Below are 21325 nucleotides of genomic sequence, written 5' to 3' on the forward strand. Positions count from 1 at the left end.
ATCCATACAAATCCTCTGAAATCTGTGTTACACATACATATATTATACAATAACATATGGTCCCTAAGTAAGAAAAAAGTAGAATTGCTAGTTGGGATATCATTGACCCAAAGTAACAACAAAATAGAAATTATCAGCAATATAATGTTTGCCTTGTAGAATCCTGATGAGAATCTATAGGAATCTATGAGGATGCTAATCCAGAATAAGAGAATTTGTAAGCCAAAGGAGGCTTTATAAATCATTGCCACAAATGCACGTAAATTATGCCAGTCAATTTAGAGAAAAGTCACACCTCCTTTAAGATGTCTTGAACACTATCAGAACCTTCCAAAACACATTTTGATTAGCAAAATGAAAATGAATCACAATTATTGGCAAAGGGTTGTGCTGTAGTTTTCCTCAAACCAGTAACACTTGGTTGAAAGGAGGTGAGACACCAAGAAGAAAGAGATATTCTATGCATTGCAATTTGATTAGGCTCCTGGATCTCCACATTTAAGACTTACACCTTTGCCAGGGCTCATCACCACCTGATGATAATTACAAAGGTAAGGTAATAGAGGACCTTACAGCAAACATGCATGGTAGATCTGCTGTCCCTTTGAGAAGCATCTCATTGCAAGCTGACAGGGAAGGATGTGCTTGCCTTTCAACTAGCAGAGCAGGCCCCTTGGCTGGCACAGCAACCAGCTTGCCTTAAATCTTCCTGAGATATGCCCTGTTAGTATACTTTGCCAAATTTAAGATGTCTGCCATTGGAGAAATCTTTCATAATGTGAGTTTCATTTGCAAGTTGCTGAGGAAGATCTCTAGGGCTGCAGTGTTGCCCAGCTGCCTACAAAACCACTGCTCACCAGTAGTCTTATCCAAAGAGTCCACTTAGACGAGGGGCCATCCAGTTATCCTCTTTTGCCAAAAGTCACATGGGAGCAAAGTGTCTTGAATGGATATGAACCCTCCTGTAAAGTAGACAATATAGATGTGGGATCCACAGGTCACCCTGGACCATTCCAGTCATCTGAAGAAGTAGTGTGAAACTGAGACACTTCCAAAGCAAAATCTTCCCACCATATTTAATTTTAAAAATAAAGTTATCTTACAGTCAACTGAGAAGAATAAACAGAGGAAGAAAAAAAAGAACCAAAGTACAATTTTTCACAATTCAGAAAGAAATCATGGTTAAAGCACTGTGTATTAAGTTTCATGGAAAATGGTTTTTAATAAAATTAAAATAAATATGGCACTGATCTTCTGCATTCTTATTTTGTAGTCATTTCATCTTTGAAGTCACAGAACATATTTCCTTAATCTTTAAAGCACTAATTTGCTAATAGAAAATGAGCAAGTTTTAATTCTTGCCAGAAATGAGAGGCACTCACTCTATGTCTACCCAAATAATATTCTACCAATGTACATCAGTGAACTCAGCAAAACAAGCTGAGCGCATTGTTAGGGAAAAAAAGTCAGTCTCTGAGGAGACAAATCATTTTTGTTTTGTTCTTCTTGTTCTGGTCCAGTTCAGTCTCAATTAGCCTCTAGTTTCTCTTTTCCTTATGTCTCTGAGTCCCTTAACGAATCCTGCTCTTATTTCGCTCTGTTGGTCTCCCCAGTCCTCCTACATACATTGACTCACTCTCACTTCACCATTTACTTCTTTCCCTGAACACTATCTGGTTGGTTTCAAGCCTGCCTTTCTTCTTCATGTGGCTTATTGTTTCAAAGTTTCCTCAACACCCAAAACTAGCAGTTAAAAACATTCACAAATACAAATATTTTAAGTAAAACAATCAATCCAGGGACTTCCAAAATACCTATATGATAACTTTGGGATCTGATATCATGCCAGATGTATATCTCAGCTCATTTCTAAAGGATCTAAAATACACTTTGCTGAGTGTTCTCTATCATATGTCCTGCAATGAGCTCATCTATTTAAAAGTACACCCCAGCTCAGCAAAGCTATCCCTCAAATTTACTTGTACGTCAATCCATTGGAATTCTAAATGTCCTTTCTAATAGAAACTATAACACAGAATGGTTTAAGTCACTAACCAATTCCAAATATCTACCCCATCCAGAATAGAGGTTTCATTCAGAATAGTACTGAATGAAAAGATATTGGAGACTCATTTGGTTAGAGCTGAAAGGCAGCATGGAGATTATATAACTCTTTTATGGTATAAGTGAGAAAACTGAGATTAAAAGGCTAACTTTTTCATCCTTATAGAATATACTCTTCTTTACTGTAAAACATATGTATTATCTAAATTAATCCACACAACAATCTCAAAAGATTAGTATTAGTATCCACATGAGAAAAGTGAGGCTGAAAGAGCCAAGTAATTATGCAGCTAGCACCAGTTAAGTGATGGAGCTGGGATTTCAACTCAGTTTTCTTCGACTTTATATATATTCTAGTCCACTGCCCCCCACAATGCCATAGTCATACAGTTTCACTGAAAATCTGTTTAGAGGCACAATTTACCTATATAAGGCCACATTTCTTTCCCATACAATGGAAGAAAAGTCACTTTTCTTATCCCCAAATATAAGCCACTAGTGATGGCCCTATGGTCTAGAATCGAGACCAAAAGAAAAAAATGCGAATAATGAGTAAAGCAGTTAAAATGATTCCTGGGACAAAGCAACTTTTTTGACTTCACATTCTATTCTAGCTACTGGCCTCTATTATCTCTCCTTCTGCTCACAGTCCAGTCTCTTCATTCTAAAATTGTTTTCTCTTTTTTACCTCCTGTTTATGTCACAAATTACTGCAGTTAAGATTCTGCCTTGCCACCCCACTGCAATTGTTCTAACAAAGATCACAGTGACCTCTTAGTAGATCATTCAAATCAGTAGTTTTCAAGCCATTTTCTTAACTATGTGGGCAGCATTCAACAGCTTTGACTATTCTCTTCCTAAAACTCCTTTCTCTTTTGTTTTTTATAATCCCCATCCATCACTGAACCAATCCCTATCTGACTCATTCATAAGCTCATCATTTTTTTCCTTCTCTTTAATGCTTGTGTTTTCTATAATCTGGCTCTTGAACCTTTCTCTAAAAATAAGTGGGTTTTGACTTTGAACATTAGAAATTATCTATAAGGAGCTTTTAAAATTATAATAGAAAACCTTTAAAAGGCAGAGTAAAGACTTCCATATATCCACTTTTCCACAAAAGAAATGAGAATATTAGTAAAAATAGACAAACTTTTTCAGAAGTCTGGAAAGTAATCAAAAGTTTGCAAAAATATAAGAAGCATTTATTCTAGAAAAATAGTTGAAGCTTGGTAAAAACAAAGTTTGGTGACATTTTGACTTATTCTATACCTACCCCCAGCTCCCAATTTCTATGGTAGCCTGAAAACCAAAAGCTACTTAATTTTATTAACTGTGAAAAACAGCAACTTAGCAGCCACTGGAACAAACGAAATAGGTTTGGAGTTACCCCCCAAATTCCATCCCTAGAGAATTGTTACTATTTACCTGTCTGGTATTTCCATTCTCAGCACTTATTATTTTTTTTTAAGCTGGGTGATTGCTGAATCAAACTTGACTCAGCTCACTCTGTGAACAGCCCTGTCCCTAAAGCATTTGTCAAAAGAAAATCAATTATCAACTGTTTAAAAATGCAGGTGCCTGAGGTAGCAATACCTGTTGGGCTAAGTAAGAAACTTACTAAAATGTTATAAAGGAAAACCGGAGAATGAAATTTTTATGTGGGATGTTGAAAATATTTGACATATTCCTGGAAATCAAAAAGGGCATATGAATTGCAGGAAAGTGCAGATGCTCAGGAAAGACACTGAGCAGACTCTAATTTCCCATATGTAGATGACTTTGAGTCTGCACAAGCAAGAAGTGAAGGCTATAGTAGTGTTTTAAACTGTCTACCGGAGTATTGAAGTATTCCTCCCAAACATACACAAATCCCTCAACAAAGTTGGAAGAATTATGGGTTCAGTATATTCAAGGAAATTTATGTCTACATAATGTCTACCACTACAGTAACTCAGAAAAGATGTTGAGTTTTATACAAGACAAAGAATTCAGACTCTATAGAATTTTTTTCAGGAAACTCAATAAGCAAACAAAGATCCATAATAACAAAATCAACAACAAACAATAAAACCACAAAGGACGTGGGAGTGGGAGGAAAGAGCTAATTTCCAGAGTTGGAAAGATCTAGTTTTCAAGAATGAGGCATGGGGGAACTATAACACATGCAAGGAAACAGGAAGTTATAGACGATAAAAAGGGGAAAAAATCAGTGAAAAGAAACGGTCTTCAAGGAGCTCAGATACTGGACTTAGTAGACAAAGACATTAAAACAGCTCTTATAAATATGTGCTAAGAACTAAATAAAACCATGTCTAAAGAATTAAAGAAAATTTAAGAAGTGTATCTAAACAAATAGAGAATATAAATAAAAGGAAAAAGTGTTTTAAAAAAGAATCAAATAAAAATTCTAGAGATAAGTATAAACACTGAAATGAAAAAAAAATAATTACAGAGATTTAAAGCAGATTTGAAATGGCAGACAGATCAACTTAGATTATTCAGGCTGAAGAACTGAAAGGCAGCTAATGAAGAAAAATTAACAGAGCCTCAGAGACTGTGTGATACAAACAAGCATACCAATATACACATCATGAATGTTCCAGAAGAAGAAAGAAGAGAGAGAAGGTAAAAACAAAACAAAACACAAAAACAAACAAACAAAAAACTATTTGATGAAACTGAGGCCAGAAACTTTCCAAATTGATTAAGAAAAAAACATGAATATGCACACCCAAGAAGCAACATAAATTTCAAGTAGGATAAACTCAAAGAGATTCATTCCTAGATAAACTAGAATAAAATTGTCAAAAACCAAGAAAAAGAGAAAATCTTGAGAGTAGCAAAATAAAAGTATCTTATAATGTACAAAGTTCCTCAAAGATCAACAGCTAGTTTCTCATGAGAAACCATGGATTCTAGAAGGAAGTAGTATGACAAGTTCAGGGTTCTGAAAGAAAAACACTATTGACCAATATTCTCTATAATTTTATGTTCAGGAAAATTATACTGCCAAAATGAAGAAATAAAGACATTCTCAGTATTCATAAACTGAAATAATATATTGCTGGCAGACCTGCTTTATAAGTAATACTAAGGGAGTGTTTCAGGCTATGAGAAGCACAAATAAATAAACACAAAGACACTAGCATACAGAAATCCTACCTTACCAGTAATTAAGTTAAATGTAAATAGTTTAAATACTCCAATTAAAAGACAGAATTTGGTAGAAACCTCAACAAAGTAAGTTTAGAGGAAAGGCCTTATATGAAAAGTCCACAGTGAGCACTGTACTGAATAGGGGAAAAAACTGAGAGGTTTCCCCTAAGCTCAGAAACAAGACAAAGGCGTTCTCTCTCACTACTTTTATTCAATATAGTACTAGAAGTTCTAGTACTAATGCCACAGCAATCAAACAAACAAGCAAAAAAAAAAAAAAAAAACTAAAAGACATCCAAATTGTTAAGAAAGAAGTAAAATTTTTATTATTTGGAGATGACATGATACTATATATAGAAAACCTGAACAAGTCAATCAAAAACTACTAGAACTGATAAATGATTTGCTAAATTTGCAAATCAAATGGATACAAAGTCAATGTGCAGAAGTCTGTTCTACTTCTATATACTAATAATGAAGCAGCAGAAAGAGAAATTTAAAAAAGTCTCATTTACAATTGAACCAAAAATAATAAAATACCTAGGAATAAACTTAATCAAGGAGGTGAAAGACCTGTACTCTGAAGAGTAAAAAAAAAAAAACACTGATTAAAGAAACCAAAGACAACACACAAAGAAATGGAAATATATTCCATGCTCATGGATTGAAAAAACAGATATTGTTAAAATGCCTACACTCACAAAGCAATCTAGACATATAGTGCAATCCCTAAAAAATGTCAACAGAAAAATATCTATTTTTCATAGAACAATACTATAATTTGTATAAAGTGCTTGATTCGGCAACACATACTAAAATTTGTATAGAATCACCAAAGACCTCAAATAGCCAAAGTAATCTTGAAAAAAAGAAACAAAACTGGAAAAGTTATATTACAAAGTTGTAGTAATCAAAAAGCATGGTACTAACACAAAAACAGACACATAGATCAATGGGATAGAATACAAAACCAGGAAATAAACACATAATTATATGGTCAATTAATCTTCAACAAAGGAAGAAAGAATATTCAGTGGGAAAAAGTCTCTTCAATAGATGGTATTGGGAAAACTGGACAGCTACATGCAAAAGAATGAAACTGGACCACATTCTTTCACCATACACAAATATAAACTCAAAATGGATTAAAGACCCAAATGTAAAACTCTTAGAAGAGAGCACAGGTAGTAATTTCTCTGTCATCGGCAATAGCAACATTTTTCTAGATATGTCTCCTGACGCAATGGAAACAAAAGCAAATATAAACTATTGGGACTCCATGAAAATAAAAAGGTCTGCACAGCCAAGGAAACAATCAACTCTGTGAAAAGGCAATCCTACTGAATGAGAGAAGATGTCCACAAAAAAATATTTGATAAAGTATTAGTAATCAAAGTACATAAAGAGCTGATACACCTCATCACAAAAAACATATAACCCAACTAAAAATGGGTAGAAGACATAAACAAAGAAGACATGCAGATAGACACATGAAAAGATGTTTAACATCACTCATCATCAGGGAAAAGCAAATAAAAACCACAATGAGGTATCATTTCACCCCTGCCAGAATTGCTAAAATCAACAATACAAGAAACAATAGGGAGCTGACAAAGATGTGGAGAAAAGGGAACCCTCTTCCACTGTCAGTGGGAATGCAACTCTGGAAAACAGTATGGAGGGTTCCTCAAAAAGTTAAAAACAGAACTACCCTATTATCCAGTAATATCACTACTGGGTATGTGCTCCCAAAATACAAACACACTAATTCAATGGGATATGTGCATTCCTATGTTTACTGCAGCATTATTTACAATAGCCAAATTATGGAATTGGTCCAAGTGTTCATCAGTAGATGAATGCATCAAAAGGAAATGGCATATATTCAGCCATTAAAAGAATGAAATCTTGTCAGTTGCAACAACATAGATGGAACTAGAGAATACAATGTTATGTGAAAAAGGTCAGAGAAAGACAAATACCATATGATTGTACTTATATATGGAATTTAATAAACAAAACAAGCAAAGAAAAAGAGAGAGAGAGAGAGACAAACCAAGACACAAACTCACTGCAGAGAACAAACTTACAGTTACCAACAGGGAGGCAGGTAGGAAGATGGAGTGAATAGGTGCTGGGGATTAAGAGTGCACTTATGATGAGCACTGAGTAAGGGGCAGAATTGTTAAATCACTGTATTTTACACCTGATACTAATATAACACTGTACATTAACTATACTGGAATTAAAATAGGAAACTTAGTAAAAAATGAAATTAATAAAAAATAAAAAACAGAATTTGGCAGAATGGATTTTTAGAAAACAGGATTCAACAGCATACTATTGACATGAGACACACTTCCAGTTCAAAAGCAGAAATAGGATGAAAGTAAAAGGACAGGAAACGATATGCAAACAGTTAAGCAAGAGAATTAAACTGGCTTTTTAAATCTCAGACCAAATAGATTTTATGTTAAATTTTGTTAATAAAGAGATAGAAAAAGTGACATTTAAACAACTAGGCAAAAGATCATTCACTAAATAGAAGATTTCAATAACACAATAGGCTAAGTAGGCCTAACAAAAATCTATACAACACTTCACATAAACAGAAGAATACACATTTTTTTTTAAAGGGCAGACGGAACATTCTTGAGTATATAGCTACATGATAAACAATTCTTACTAAGTTGGAAATTTGCAATAATACAAAGTATGCTCTCTGATCATAATGGAATGAATTTAGAAACCAATAGAAAGTTGAGGAATTCAAAACTATGTGGAAACTAAACAATATACTTCTATATAATCAATGGGTGAAAGAAAAAGTCACCAGGGGAATTATTAAATGCTTTGAGATGAATGCAAGTGAAAATACAACATGCCAAGGTTTAGTGTATACAACAAAACCATGTTTAGAGTGAAACATTTGATAGGGCAAATGCCTTTATTGAAAAGGAAGAATGATCTCAAAGTAATAATTTATCTTTCCACTTTAAGAAACTAAGAAGAGTAAACCCAAAGCAGGCTGAAGGAGAAAAATAATAAAGATTGAGGCAGAAATAAATAAAACAGAGAATAGAAAGTAACAAAAAGGTTGAAAAACTTAAATTTTTTAACTTATTTATTTTTAAGAGATGAAGAGAGAGAGTGAGCATGGGAGGGGCAGATAGAAACGGAGACACAGAATTCAAAGCAGGCTCCCGGATCTGAGCTGTGAGCACAAAGCCCGACATGGGGCTCAAACCTCCAAAACATGAAATCATGAGCTGAACTGAAGTTGGATGCTTAACTGATTGAGTAATCTATGTTCCCTCAAATCAGCAAATTTAAAGTTGGTTCTTTGAAAAAAAAAATCAACAATTACAACAAAACTTTCCCACAAAAAAAGCACACAACCAGAGAGCTTCACCAGTACGTTCTATCACACACTTAAAGAAGAATAATTAACATGAATATTTTGAAAATGTCCCCAAAATAGAAGAATGGAATACTTTTCAACTCATTCTGTAAAGCTGGAATTATTCTGATACAAAAGGTTAAAAATACTATAAGGAAAAGAAAACTACAAGTCAATATTCTTTATGAATATAGAGGTGGTAACCCTCAACAAAATACTAGCAAAACAAATACAACAACATATAGAAAGGATTATAAATGAGGACCAAGTGGGATTTATCACAAGGATGCAAGCGTGTTTTGACATTTAAAAAAAGCCATTCATGTAATATACCACGTTAATAGAATAAAAAAAAAATCATCTCTATAATCTCAACAGATGCAGAAAAAGTATTTTATAAAACCCAACACTCTTTCATGATAAAAACATTTATTAAGCTGGAAACAGAGAGGAACTTCCTTAATATGATAAGGAATACATATAAAAATATCAGAGCTAACATCATAGTTAAAGCTAAAATAATGAATGCCTTCTCTCTCTGATCAGAAAAAACACAAAGATGTTTGTTTTTGTTCTTTCTACTCAACATTTACTAGAAGCTTGAGCCAGGGTCATTAGGTAAGAAAAAGAAGGTAAAGAAGTTTGGAAAAAAAATAAGCAAAATTATAACAGTTTGGAACAACATGATCTTGTACATAGAAAAGCCTCAGAAATCCATATTTGAAAAAATAGAACTAATAAATGAGTTTGGTAAAGTAGAAGGAGATAAGATTAATATTAAAAAAGCAACTGCATTCCTTTACAATAGTAGTGACCAATCCCAAAAGGAAATTAAAAAAAAAACCCATTCTTTTTGTAAAATGCATGAAAAATAATAAAATACTTAGGAGTTAATTTTTTAAAATAAAAAAGCATAAGATATATACACTGAAAACCACAAAACATAACTGAAAGATTGAAGATCTAAATAAATGGAAAGATACGAGTGTTCATGGATTAGAAGACAACACGGTTAAGATGACAGAACTCACCTCAGTGATTTACACATCCAATGCAACTATAACAATATTTCTCCTGCCGTTTTGCAGAAACAGACACACTAATCTTAAAAATCCTACAGAAAGGCAAAGGATGCAGAATAGTCAAAACAATACTGAAAAAAAAAATAAATCTGGAGTATTCATACTTCCTGATTCCTAATACTCACATAAGGTTACATTATGGATCACCAGAAATAGTATTGAGAATCCAAAAATAAACCTTAACATTTATGGCCACTTGGTTTTCAACAAGCATGCCAAGATAATACAGTGAGAAAAAAATAATATTTTTAGCAAATGCTACTGAGGAAACTAGATATCTGTATTCAAAGAATAAACTTAAACAGTATAGAAAAATTAGTTCAAGGAAAATCATAGATGAAAATGCAAAAGCTAAATCTATAAAACTCTTAGAAGAAAATGTAAGGTTAAACTTTTCCTGACCTTGGATTAGGCAATAGTTTTTTTAGATGATACAAAAGCACAAGTATGAAATGAAAAATAGATAAATATTCTCATAAAAATTAAAAATCTTTTTTTAGGATACCATCAAGAAAATATAAAGACAATCCACAGATTGGGGGAAAACACTTACAAATCATATATCTGGTAATGGATTTGTATCCATAAGATATGAAGAAATCTTACAACTCAACATTATAAAACCAAATAACCCAATTTAAAAAATGGGTAAAGGATTTGAACAAACATTTCTCCAAAGGAGATATATGCATGGTCCCAAAACATATGAGAACATGCTCAATATCATTAGTGAAGAGAGAAATGAAAATCAAAACCACACTGAAATACTACTTCACACTGACTGGGATGGTTAGAATCAAAAAGACAGATTATAACGAATGTTAAGAACGTGGAGAAATTGGAACCCTTATGCATTGCAGTAAGAATGTGAAATGTTCAGAAAACATTTTGGCAGTTCTTCAAACAGAGGTCCCATAGAGTTAAATGCAGACTTACAACATGACTCAGCAATTCCACTCCCAGTTTTATATCCAAAATAACCAAAAGAATATTTTCACTCACCTCAGTGATTCTATCCAACCTAGTTTTTCAGCCCAGCCCTTCCATTCAATGATTTACTTTCAACGTCTCACATGAATTTCCAACTCAGCCTATTCAAAATTAATTCGCTACCTTCTTTCCAAAACTTTATTCTCTACCAGTGCTCCATCATCTACCCAGATTCCAATTAGAAATTCGAAAAGGAAAAGGAAAAAAAAAAGAAATCCATAATGATCATTTACCTTTCCTCTCGCAGCAATGACAAAACATGACTCTCCAAGCTCACTCCGTCCCCTTTATGCCCACTGCCTCAGCCTCAGGACATGTAATTATCTCTTTTTTCGAAATTCATACCATCAAAATTCCAACTAATCTCAGTAACTCCATACTTGATGTCCTCCAATCCATTCCCCAGACTGTACCCTATAACACAAATCTGATTACACTACTCCCCTGCTGAAAATCCTTCCCTGGCTCTCAAGTACTTTATCTAAAAGAAAGTCAAACATTTAGACTGATTTTTAATTATCTGCTTCTACCTAATTCTCCAGCTTCATCATTCATCACTCCACCACTCCTACCTCATTACCTTATCCTCTTGTGATGGAAGATTGCTTTTAATTTTTCCAATGTGCTTTGCTCTCATACCTTTCAAACTGGCTCACACCCCCTTGCTCCCCATATCTAGGACCACTCCTTTTACTAAAATTCTTCATCAACCTTTAAGACTTAGCTTAAATACTAACCTTTTCTGAAAGAATGTCCCAGATATCCTCACTATGATTCAATAGCCTGCTGTGTGCTCCCATATAATTTTGGGCATTCTTCTTCTACAGCATGTATCACTCTCAGGAAATTGTCTGTTTACACTCTCTATTAATTTGATTGCTTTCCAGGGCAAAAAATTGTATCCTCAACACTGAGTAGAGACAACATAGGTGAATGGGTAAACCTAAAATATGCAACGGAGAAATGGTTAGCTTATTTGTTTGCTTTTGGGGGGAAGATTGTTTATAACGGAATTGGAATCATTTATCATTTATTATTTATCATTTTATAATGGCATTGGAATCATTTATCATTTATTATTTATTATTCACCATTTATCATTAGCATATTAAAATTATAAAATAAAATGCACAGCTGTATAAATGTATATTTGTGTGCATATGGGGATATATATACACATATATATGTATATGAAATACACACATACCTATTACAGTGTTTCGAGTGGATGGGGGCCCCCAAATGTGGGGTGACCCTGTCAGCTGAAAGCCAGTGCTATAGGCAGGACAAAAGAGATAGATGTTTATTAAATACACTGGATGTACCACAAGAGAGCAGCAGGCAGATCAGCAAAGGAGAAAGTCTGCAAAGAGGCAATGGGTGGGGACTGTGTTTAAAGGGGGAGGTGAGAAGATATGAGGACACGTGGAATTCTTCCTGCTTGGCTGTAAGTAGTCCATTGGTCAGCCAGGATTTATGGATATTTTGAGGTGGGTCACCTAATGGGATGGTTTGTATTCAGTCATGAGGTCGGGATCACTTTGGGCACTTTTGCCCTAATCAAGTTTCCATTGCTCAAGCTTGTTGCCTAAAGGCGGCCTCTACATTAATTATATACTGTATGTATGTACACATAAGAAAAACCTACACAGAAGTTGAAAAAATATTAATAGGAGTTCTCTAAGCCATGGGATTAAAGATATTTTGTTTTCTTTAAAAAACTTTTCAGTATTATGTATGTGAACATGTATTATTTTTACACTAAAAATACTTTTTAAAAGATAAACATATCTATTTTTTCTCATTGATTTTACCTGCGGCAGTTTATAGGCCAAACAGAACAGAGTTCATTCTCCCACCTTTTCCCCTGTTTTCTTGTCCTGAATTAAGCACAAAGCCCACTGTCTTACTGGACACAGTCAGGGAAGGGAAGATTCTGGAGCTGCAGGCCTGGGCAGAGGGTAGGTCTGACTCAAAAGCTTCTTCTTTCCCTCTTCACTTTCCAGTTTCTAAAGATGATACTAAAATAAAATTGATTTGTGTTGGAATCAAAAATGAATTGAGTGGTTTGAATTTTTCATGTTTTGAATCACTATGATCACTGTTTACAAATTATAATTAACTGCCTTCCTGTAACTTAATGAGGGAGAAGAGTTGAAAGCGGGGGAAAAAAGAAAAGGTTAAGTTACATCTTTATGTCATAATCTAGGACTAAATATGAAAAATTCACATTTAGTCAGACTAAAAAGACAGTGTTATGAATCAATGTATATTTGGGAATAAACGCACTCTGCTTAAACACGATTTACCCAAAAAAAATATAATGGCTTCTTTCAGAGCAGTAAGGCTGATTGGGAAGTGTCCCGAATGGGAAAAATGTCCCATATTAAAGCAGTTAAAACTATGCTGTAAATAACATAAAGTTCAGATTCTATTTTAAAGTGGGATGCATTCTTAGTTTATGGACTATTTTCCTGATTATGTTATTAATCTGACTGAGCCACTTGGGCATTTGGTCTGAATGTTATAAACTATGTTGAATTTCCATTGAAAAGTCTTCCATGTTTACAAAATTTAGAAAGCATTATAAAACTGTTAGTTCACTTTTCTTTTATAGAACCATGATTTCCAAACAGTTTTTGATGAGGGATAGAACAACATAAACAAAGCAAATGAGTGTCTAACTACACATCTCTTTGTTTTAATCATCTTAATTCATTGCCTAGTTGTCTTTATATCCCTCTCTTAAGAATTCCTAGTTCAGAAATATGGTTAAATTCAGGTTTCTCTCAAGATTACAGAGCAAATCCTGCCAGAGCAAGGAGATATCATCTGCATGAAGACATTAGATTACAGGAATCAAGGAAAGTCTTTTTTTTTTAATTTTTTAATGTTTTTTATTTATTTTTGACATACAGAGAGAGACAGTGTGAGTAAGGGAGGGTCAGAGAGAGGAGACACAGAATCTGAAGCAGGCTTCAGGCTCTAAACTAGCTGTCAGCATAGAGCCTGACGCGGGCTTGAACCCGCGAACCATGAGATCATGACCTGAGTCGAAGCCGGACACTTAACCAACTGAGCCATCCAGGCGCCTCTCAAGAAAAGTCTTAAAGGGGGGGAAAACCCACAAAAGAACAATGTGGAGCTTGATAAATGAAGAACTTACAACAGAAGAAAAAAGGCAATAGCCCTTGCCTTCTGATATTTATATGAGTTTTTCCTCTGAATATAGACTCTAGTTTATTTACAGGAATATAAACTTAGTTATTTACAGGAATAAAAACCTCAGGTCTTACATATTATGTGGTCTCCCTTCCTCCTCATTTCTACCTGCCCTCTCTCATCCCACTTCCTAAACATTCCCAATCTCATTCCAAATTATGACGGGTATTCTCTCTGCTCTATCTACTATCACCTCCTATCAAGTACTTGAACGTAAATGTAAACTGCAGGATAATGTATTAACATCCATGGATACCTGCGGCAGGATAACTAGAGCAACAGGCCTCTATATTTGACCTCTTTCCATATCTCTCACCCTATGTGTACTTTGTGCTTTTAGCACAGGAGAGGTGGGGAACTTCTAGAATTCTAAGTAATAAATGCATTCATTGGTAGAGGATTGGTTCCCTTCAAACAAACCTGAGTCTATACATAAGCATATTTATTAGGTATTATACAAGATGATAATTAAGGCCATGTATCTGAAGATAACATTGCAAGAAACAAAGGACTTCCCCTTCCTCCCCCCTTACCCCTCTACCCCATTAATCAAACTGCCATGCTGTCTCATCTCACCTGTGGGTGAGAAAATTTGCCCAGGAAGGCTCCTTTTAAAACAGAGATGACTCAGGGGCACCTGGGTGGCTCAATTGGTTAAGCATCCGATCAAGCCCAGATTTGAGCTCTGCACTGACAGTGTGGAGCCTGCTTAGTATTCTCTTTCCCCCTCTCTCTGCCCCTCTTCTGCTAGCACTGTCTCTGTCTCTCTCAAAATAAATAAATAAACTTAAAAAAAGAAAACATAATTAATTCATAAGTCACTAGTAAGTTGCTAGGACTGGTTCTTTAGGATAGCTATGACAGAAGAAGACTCACTAGGGTATGAAACATAAGAATAAAATCTGTCCACCAAAGTCTCAAGGTTACAGGCTATGGAGTCAAGTAAGTAGAGTGAAAGAAAGTTGTGTGGAGAGTGACTAGCCTGGGGTTGGTTCCCATCCCAACTCTGACACAAGGAAGGAAGCAAGAAACGTTGTTTGCCACAAATGACCAAGGACGGCTGTCTGAGTTATTCTATTTTTTTCGACAAGTCTAAAATTACCTGTTCATTATTTCATTATGATGCCCTGAAGGTAAATGAGATGATTTATCTGAAAATTGCTGGATACCATACAAATAAAAACCATCAATACTGTTCTTACAGAAATATAACAACTTAGAGATTGGGTTGGTTCATGTATATTGGACAGAATGGGACTTATTTTAAGCAGGTCAGTTTCTTCTGAAAATTTTTAATTGATGCATGTATTTGTAAAAGTGTAAAGATCCACGTACAACTTGATAAATTAGCAAAACGTGTACACACTCATGAAATCCCCATTCAGGTCAAGGCACAGAACACTGACACCACCTGAAATCTCACTTTCTACTCAATCCAATCATCCACTCATCTCCTCCTCTCCCCAGGCAATCACTGGCCTGATGTCTAATGCCAGAGATTAATTTGCCTCCTTGTAAACTTTCTCTAAATGGAATCATACAACATATATTATTCCCTATTAGACTTTTTTTGTTCACTATAACTCTTTTTGTGAGGTTGATCCCTGCTGTATGCAGAAACAATCTGCATCTTTCATTGCTGTATCATAGTTATACGCTGGTTATCCTAATAAATGAGTACTAACAACATATTTATAAAATTTTTCATATGATAGACATTAGGTTGTTTCCAGTTTGAAATAATTGAAAATAATACCGATATGAGCATTCTTTTAAATGCCTTTTTTGCTATGGCTGTATATGTATTTCTACTGTATATTTCTAGAAGTGAACTTTCCAAATTATAAGTTTTAGTAGATAATGTCATATTGCCCTACAGTTTTACCAGTATTTATTCCTACCATTTGGTAAAGGTGTTCTAGTTGCCTTGCACTTAGCTCCTGAAATAAAGCATCCAAAATAAGATAATCCATACTGAAAACAAAGAATCGAAGTAAAGGTTTATACCTTTATACTGAAATCCCCAGTTCTTTATCTCTCCTAACTCTGAGGATGCTGGCAGCAGGCCTTGTCCATTCAAACCAGAAATGTTTTTATCTGGAGAATCTGATCCAGTCACAAGAAAAAAAGATCCAGACATTTTACTTGAGATCCTCAGTGAGATAGCCTAATATGAAACCTTAAAATAAAGCCTACCATTAAATCACAAGCACACATACACACACATATACATATACAAACATTCCAGTAAGTTTTAGTGCCCAACCTGTATGTATAAGCATACATCCAAAAATCACTAGACATCTGAGAAAAGTCCCTAATATGAAAGATAAGTGCAAACAAGCCAACGTTGGAAAATAACATACAGGAAACAATTTATTCTGGGAGAGAGGAAAAAAATATTGTTAATAATGTCAGAGAAAAAGGAGGAGCTATTTTATGCATGAAATAAGAGTCAATTCTAGAAAGGAAATAATCAAAGAACAAGAAAGAGACCTTAAAATCTTTTAATATTAACATAGAAATTAAAAATTAATAAAAACGTTACAGGGAAATACTTTTAAAACTAGATATAAAATTAAAAAGATAAGAAAATTAGAGGACCAGAATAGGAGATATAGTATTCACCAAAAAGATACCAAAATCCTAATAGAGAAAGAAAAAAGAACTAAATTTAAGAAAATGTTTTAGGTAAAATGTTCTGAATTGAAAGATCTAAGATTCCACTTAAAGGGATCCACTGAATGACCCAAACAATGGAAAACAGATGCACACATTACCTATCACCATGGAATTTCAGAGTACTAGGGAAGAAGACACGATTCTATAAGAATTACAGATGGAAAAAAGATGACATAAAAAACTGGAATAAAAATTGTTTACATCCTTCTCCACAGAAGCACTAGGTACAAGAAAACAACAAAATTATAATGCCTTTAAAATTGTAAGAAATTATCCCAAACTAGATTTGCATGTTTAACCAAATTATCAATAAAATGAAGTAAAATAAAGACATTTTTAGGCATACAAGTTATTTAACATTGTATTTCTAATTTACCCTTTCTCAGGTAATGACTGGAAGACATGTTCCATGGAATGAGGCCATAAACCAAAAAAGAAGAATATTACAGAGCAACTCAAATGGCAGGTGAAAAGAATTCCAGGAAAACAATTGTAAAACTGATATACAGAAAACCATACCATTTGGAGCTGGTCAAAATGCTAAAGGAGAGATACTGTCAAGAAGGCAAAAGTGGCACATCCTATATATAAGCATACAGAATAACAAAACAAGTATAATATGAATTTCAGAAAGTTTTAAAAATTAAAAAAAGCAATCTCAAATGCAGTAGGCATCACAAATATTCCATTCTTTTTTCTTTCTTGAGAATTCCACATCCTTAAAATCCTTGCAATTAGACAAGGCCATATGACCAATCAGGGCCAATGAAATGTGAGTAGAAGTGGCCTATAATCATTTCTAATCTAAAGTAGATTAAATGTGAGTAGATGAAATGTGAGTAGGAGTGGCCTATAATCATTTCTAATCTAACCCACTCCATTCTCCCTCTTTCACCGTAGAGGATGCTGTTGAGCTGGTACAGTGCAAGATGAGGGCAGTCTGGACTTCTAGGTCAATGCATTCAGGGAAAACTGCCCAAGGTTGGGGGAGATGGGCACTGGCTCCTGCAGTGGACTCTATATGAACAAAAGCCCCTGTGGTTCTGGCATTGTTCGTTATTGTGAGGTAGATTAGCCCATTTTGTCTAGCGCAATATTTTACATTGTTCTGTCATAAATCACATTTACATGGTCACAGTAACAAACACAGTCATTACTGTTTTATCCAGGGCTCTGATATAACTGTATGGCAGGCATAGGAAAGGTGGTGTGGGAGGATGCTGTGTGGGGTGAGGAAGCTAGGCACCAATGCTGGTGTGACAGAGCTGTTGGGTGTCAAAGAGAACAAAATTCTCTTCTTCCACAGTGGGAGGTCAATAATTGGTACTTAAAATTCAAAGAAATAGTAATAGAAAAGGATCTTGGCCTCAGCTTTGGACCATGCTTTCTATTTGGACAATGGAAAAGCCCCTCTTGACAAGGACATAGAAAGCTGGTCAAGTGAAAACACATATTGGGTTTTACTTTCATAGGTGTGACTACAAAAGCTCAGGCTTTTAGCAATGGTCAAAAATCTAACAGGTAATTATACTTGACTGGCTTCCCTGATTCAGTGGTGGTGGAGGCAAAGTGGTGGCAGGATGTCCCGGCAGCCAGGGATGTGCTTCCTCAGGAAACCCCCTAGCCACAGTTAATTCAAGGACATGAGCTGAGACCTTAAGACTTGAGGCTAAAGACCCTCACCTTAGCATGGTCTGTTAGTTGTTGTTATTGTTTTGAAATAAGACAGTGTGATCCTAGGAGCTATGAGGTGTCTATCTTCCCCACAGCGTTGACTGAATAACAAAAGCCAGTGTGCAACATGAGAGGAGGAAGCAGATGCTCTGGGAGATAATGCCTTGGGTCCTTATAAAATCCCAGTCCCCTCCCCCCACCCCCAACCCTTAGAAGCAACTCCTATGTGTAAACTAACTCAATTCCTTTTCATACATGGAGCCAGAGGGTTCTGACTATTGAAACTAATGCTTACCAACTAGGACGTGGAATGGCAGTTTAACTCTCTCTTCTGAACCTAAAAATACACATTCCTCAGGTAGTTAGAGGGAAGGAGCTCATGCAGAACCTCTCTTTTGCCCCCACATTTATATTTCTCTGTCAGCTGTGCGTGTCTTAGAATTGGCCTCTGGTCCTTCTCTAAAGGCCACAGAAAAGTTTATCTAGGGAACAGTGTGAAACCAACAGAAGGATTCGAGTCTTCAACTGGATGATTTCCCCACCGCTCTCACTATGAGCCACATACAACCCAAAGTTTTTATAGGATAATAAAAAAAAACACTGCCCCCTCTAACATTTATATCCTTCAGTAGAGGAGACTAGCATTAATTATCTCTTTCCTCACCTCTAGAAACTGCTGGAGGCCTTTGGATGATAGTGTCAGCTTGGGTTTATAGCATCCCACTCTCCTGGAAGGCAAAAGGAGAGTCAAATGCATTATACTACTGAGGGGACGTAAGCTAATGAAGAAAAATGATTAATTGATATTTGTGAGCAACACATTGAAGCAAAGAGAGAGTCTGCATTAGCTCCAGAGTGTAAGGCATTCTGTAGAGAGAGCACTTCTGAATCCACTTCGTCTTTCTTGATTTAGCAAATGTGAGCTTTTTTTCTTTCTCAGCTAACAGCCAAAATAATTAACACAGAGTTTATGCGAACTGAGAAGGTGCTGTGTTGAGAAAAAAAAAAGAGAGAGAGGGAGAGAGAGAAATTGTACAAACGCTGTGGCCAAGCCATTTGCTGCAAGAAATAAAACTGTGGACATCAGTTTTCTGGGAAATGCTAGCGTGGAGAGCAAAGGTGACTGAAACTCAGATCAACATTTTCCATCTTCACATCCTATGCACGGTTCTCCAAGTATCTTGTCAGGAGAAATAAGGACAGGACCAACTATAGGTTAAAAATCTCAGAGGAGAGAAAATGGTTATTTAAATCAACATTAAAAAGTACATCAAAATGAAAAAGATTTAAAGTGTTTCAATTGCTGTCCTTTCTAAATTCATACCAAAGCTAAGTATTTTAAGCCTGTTATACGTTTGCCTTTTGAACTGAAAGAGACCCGTAAGATCACACAGTTCTTCATTCTTGCCTTAAATGGCAGAGGAAGAGGGCGCCTAAAAGGTTAAGCGCTAGTCCAATTTCAGCAGCTAGCGAAGAGCAGAGAGAATATCAAAGCTAGTCTTCTGGCTGCTAATTAGTCTTCCACCACACTGTGCTTCGGGTAAAGTCTGTAAGAGTCCCAGTTGATAATGGGAGTAATGTCACGTGTGAGAAGACTGGTGGTCTCCCAGGAATATCAAACTTCCCACTTGTTAGAAGGCAATTTTTCTTTTCCAAAGAGGGAATGACAGCCTTCTTTTTGAAAGCTATTCAAAGGTACAAATGTGTGAACTTTGAGCAACCTGCTAAGGCAAGTGTCTTGCCTAAGCATAAAAAGAAATGGCGCAGGTAAAATTAGGTGATTTCATGTACAAATTTCATACCCTGGAGTCTAAATATCTTGATGATCCTTAAAGAACAAAAAAGCAGGCTCCTTGTCACCACAATTGAACTGCAACTCCATTACTGAATCAATACTCTCACTAGCAAATATCCCTTATGAAGTTGTCTTGCTACACAAATTAGAACAGTTTTGGGAGGGGGAGTGGTAATGCTGGGAAACCTGGGAAAAATAATGACTTCAAAACAGAATTTATTTAAAAGACATAACTGAGGCTGGTGGGTGGGGGTAGGAATGGCTTACATTTTGATGATTTTTTTTAAAGAACAGGGTATACACATGTTGTTTTTGAGTTAGAGGATAAAATGATGAAATGGATCTTTTCTGCAAATAAATACTGTTATGCTACATTTTCATGGTCAATAGTGCTCCATTCGTAGGTGTCCCTCATTTCAAAAACCAATTTGGCTTATCTGTTTGCTCCTCCTTACATATATCTCAAAAGCTGTAACAGATTCAGGGAAATAGATGACCCAGCCACAAATGCTCACTTCTCCGGGGACCTGCCTTTAAATTGACCTTGAGCTTCACAAACCAAAAAGAGCATCTGTGTACCTCAGGGCAGTATTACATCTGGGGGGGAAATTAAATAAAAAGGAAAACAAGATAGGCAGAGTTGGCCAAAGCAAATAAATACTCAGTAGGACAGCCGAACCAATAGATTAGAATGCAGAACCCACATTAAGTTGCTGGTTCGTTAGTGGGTGTAAGTGGTTACCGGAAATGTCCGTTTAGATTAATGCCACACAATCCCCAGTCTTTTACAAGAAATTTTAAAATGTGATCATGTCCAATTTTTTATATGGGTTTTTATTTCCATCCTTTTAATTTAGAAGATTTTGTTCGTGTTGGGGAAGAAAGGAGAGCTTGAGGTTCTGTCCAGTAGTACCTGTGTCAAGGAAAATTTGATTGCTTACTAATAAATTTTAATCTACTTTTTTAAGTCCTTGGCCCTGAAGAGGAAACACACACAACTGTGTGGTGATATTCCTGGGATTACAGGCTACCAAGGGATAATCTGAAACCAAGTTCTGTATGACGTGTGACATAAATAAAACTCACCTCTGTCATGGGAGGGAAACTCCCCAGTTAGTGCTCAGTGGCCTGTGCCGGGTGTGCTGGTTTTTAAATCTCCAACTGCCATCTATTGAGCAGGTCTATTTTAAAAAGTATGAAAAGGTTTTTAAAAAAATGTAAAGAAAAAGCCAAGTTAAGGTTTTATTTTTCTCTGACAAT

At 35.4% G+C, this 21325-nt stretch overlaps 1 long non-coding RNA gene across 8 annotated transcripts in view; it reads right to left on the reverse strand.

Annotated features, from left to right (window-relative positions):
* Positions 1-21325, reverse strand: part of LOC115291615 — a 101537-nt gene that overhangs the window by 27978 nt on the left and 52234 nt on the right. For 4 of the 8 annotated variants that reach the window (XR_003908580.1, XR_003908584.1, XR_003908579.1 and 1 more), the window contains 2 exons: positions 21152-21246; positions 18935-18998 (listed from right to left, as the gene is read on the reverse strand). This is a non-coding gene — a long non-coding RNA (uncharacterized LOC115291615). Of the gene's footprint in view, positions 1-857; positions 963-12551; positions 12714-15921; positions 16021-18565; positions 18608-18934; positions 18999-21151; positions 21247-21325 lie in introns of all 8 variants that reach the window. The other 4 variants (XR_003908583.1, XR_003908585.1, XR_003908586.1 and 1 more) reach the window with 4 other exon arrangements.

The sequence above is a fragment of the Suricata suricatta genome, chromosome 5 (assembly GCF_006229205.1).
Source record: "Suricata suricatta isolate VVHF042 chromosome 5, meerkat_22Aug2017_6uvM2_HiC, whole genome shotgun sequence".
Taxonomy (NCBI): Eukaryota; Metazoa; Chordata; class Mammalia; order Carnivora; family Herpestidae; genus Suricata; species Suricata suricatta.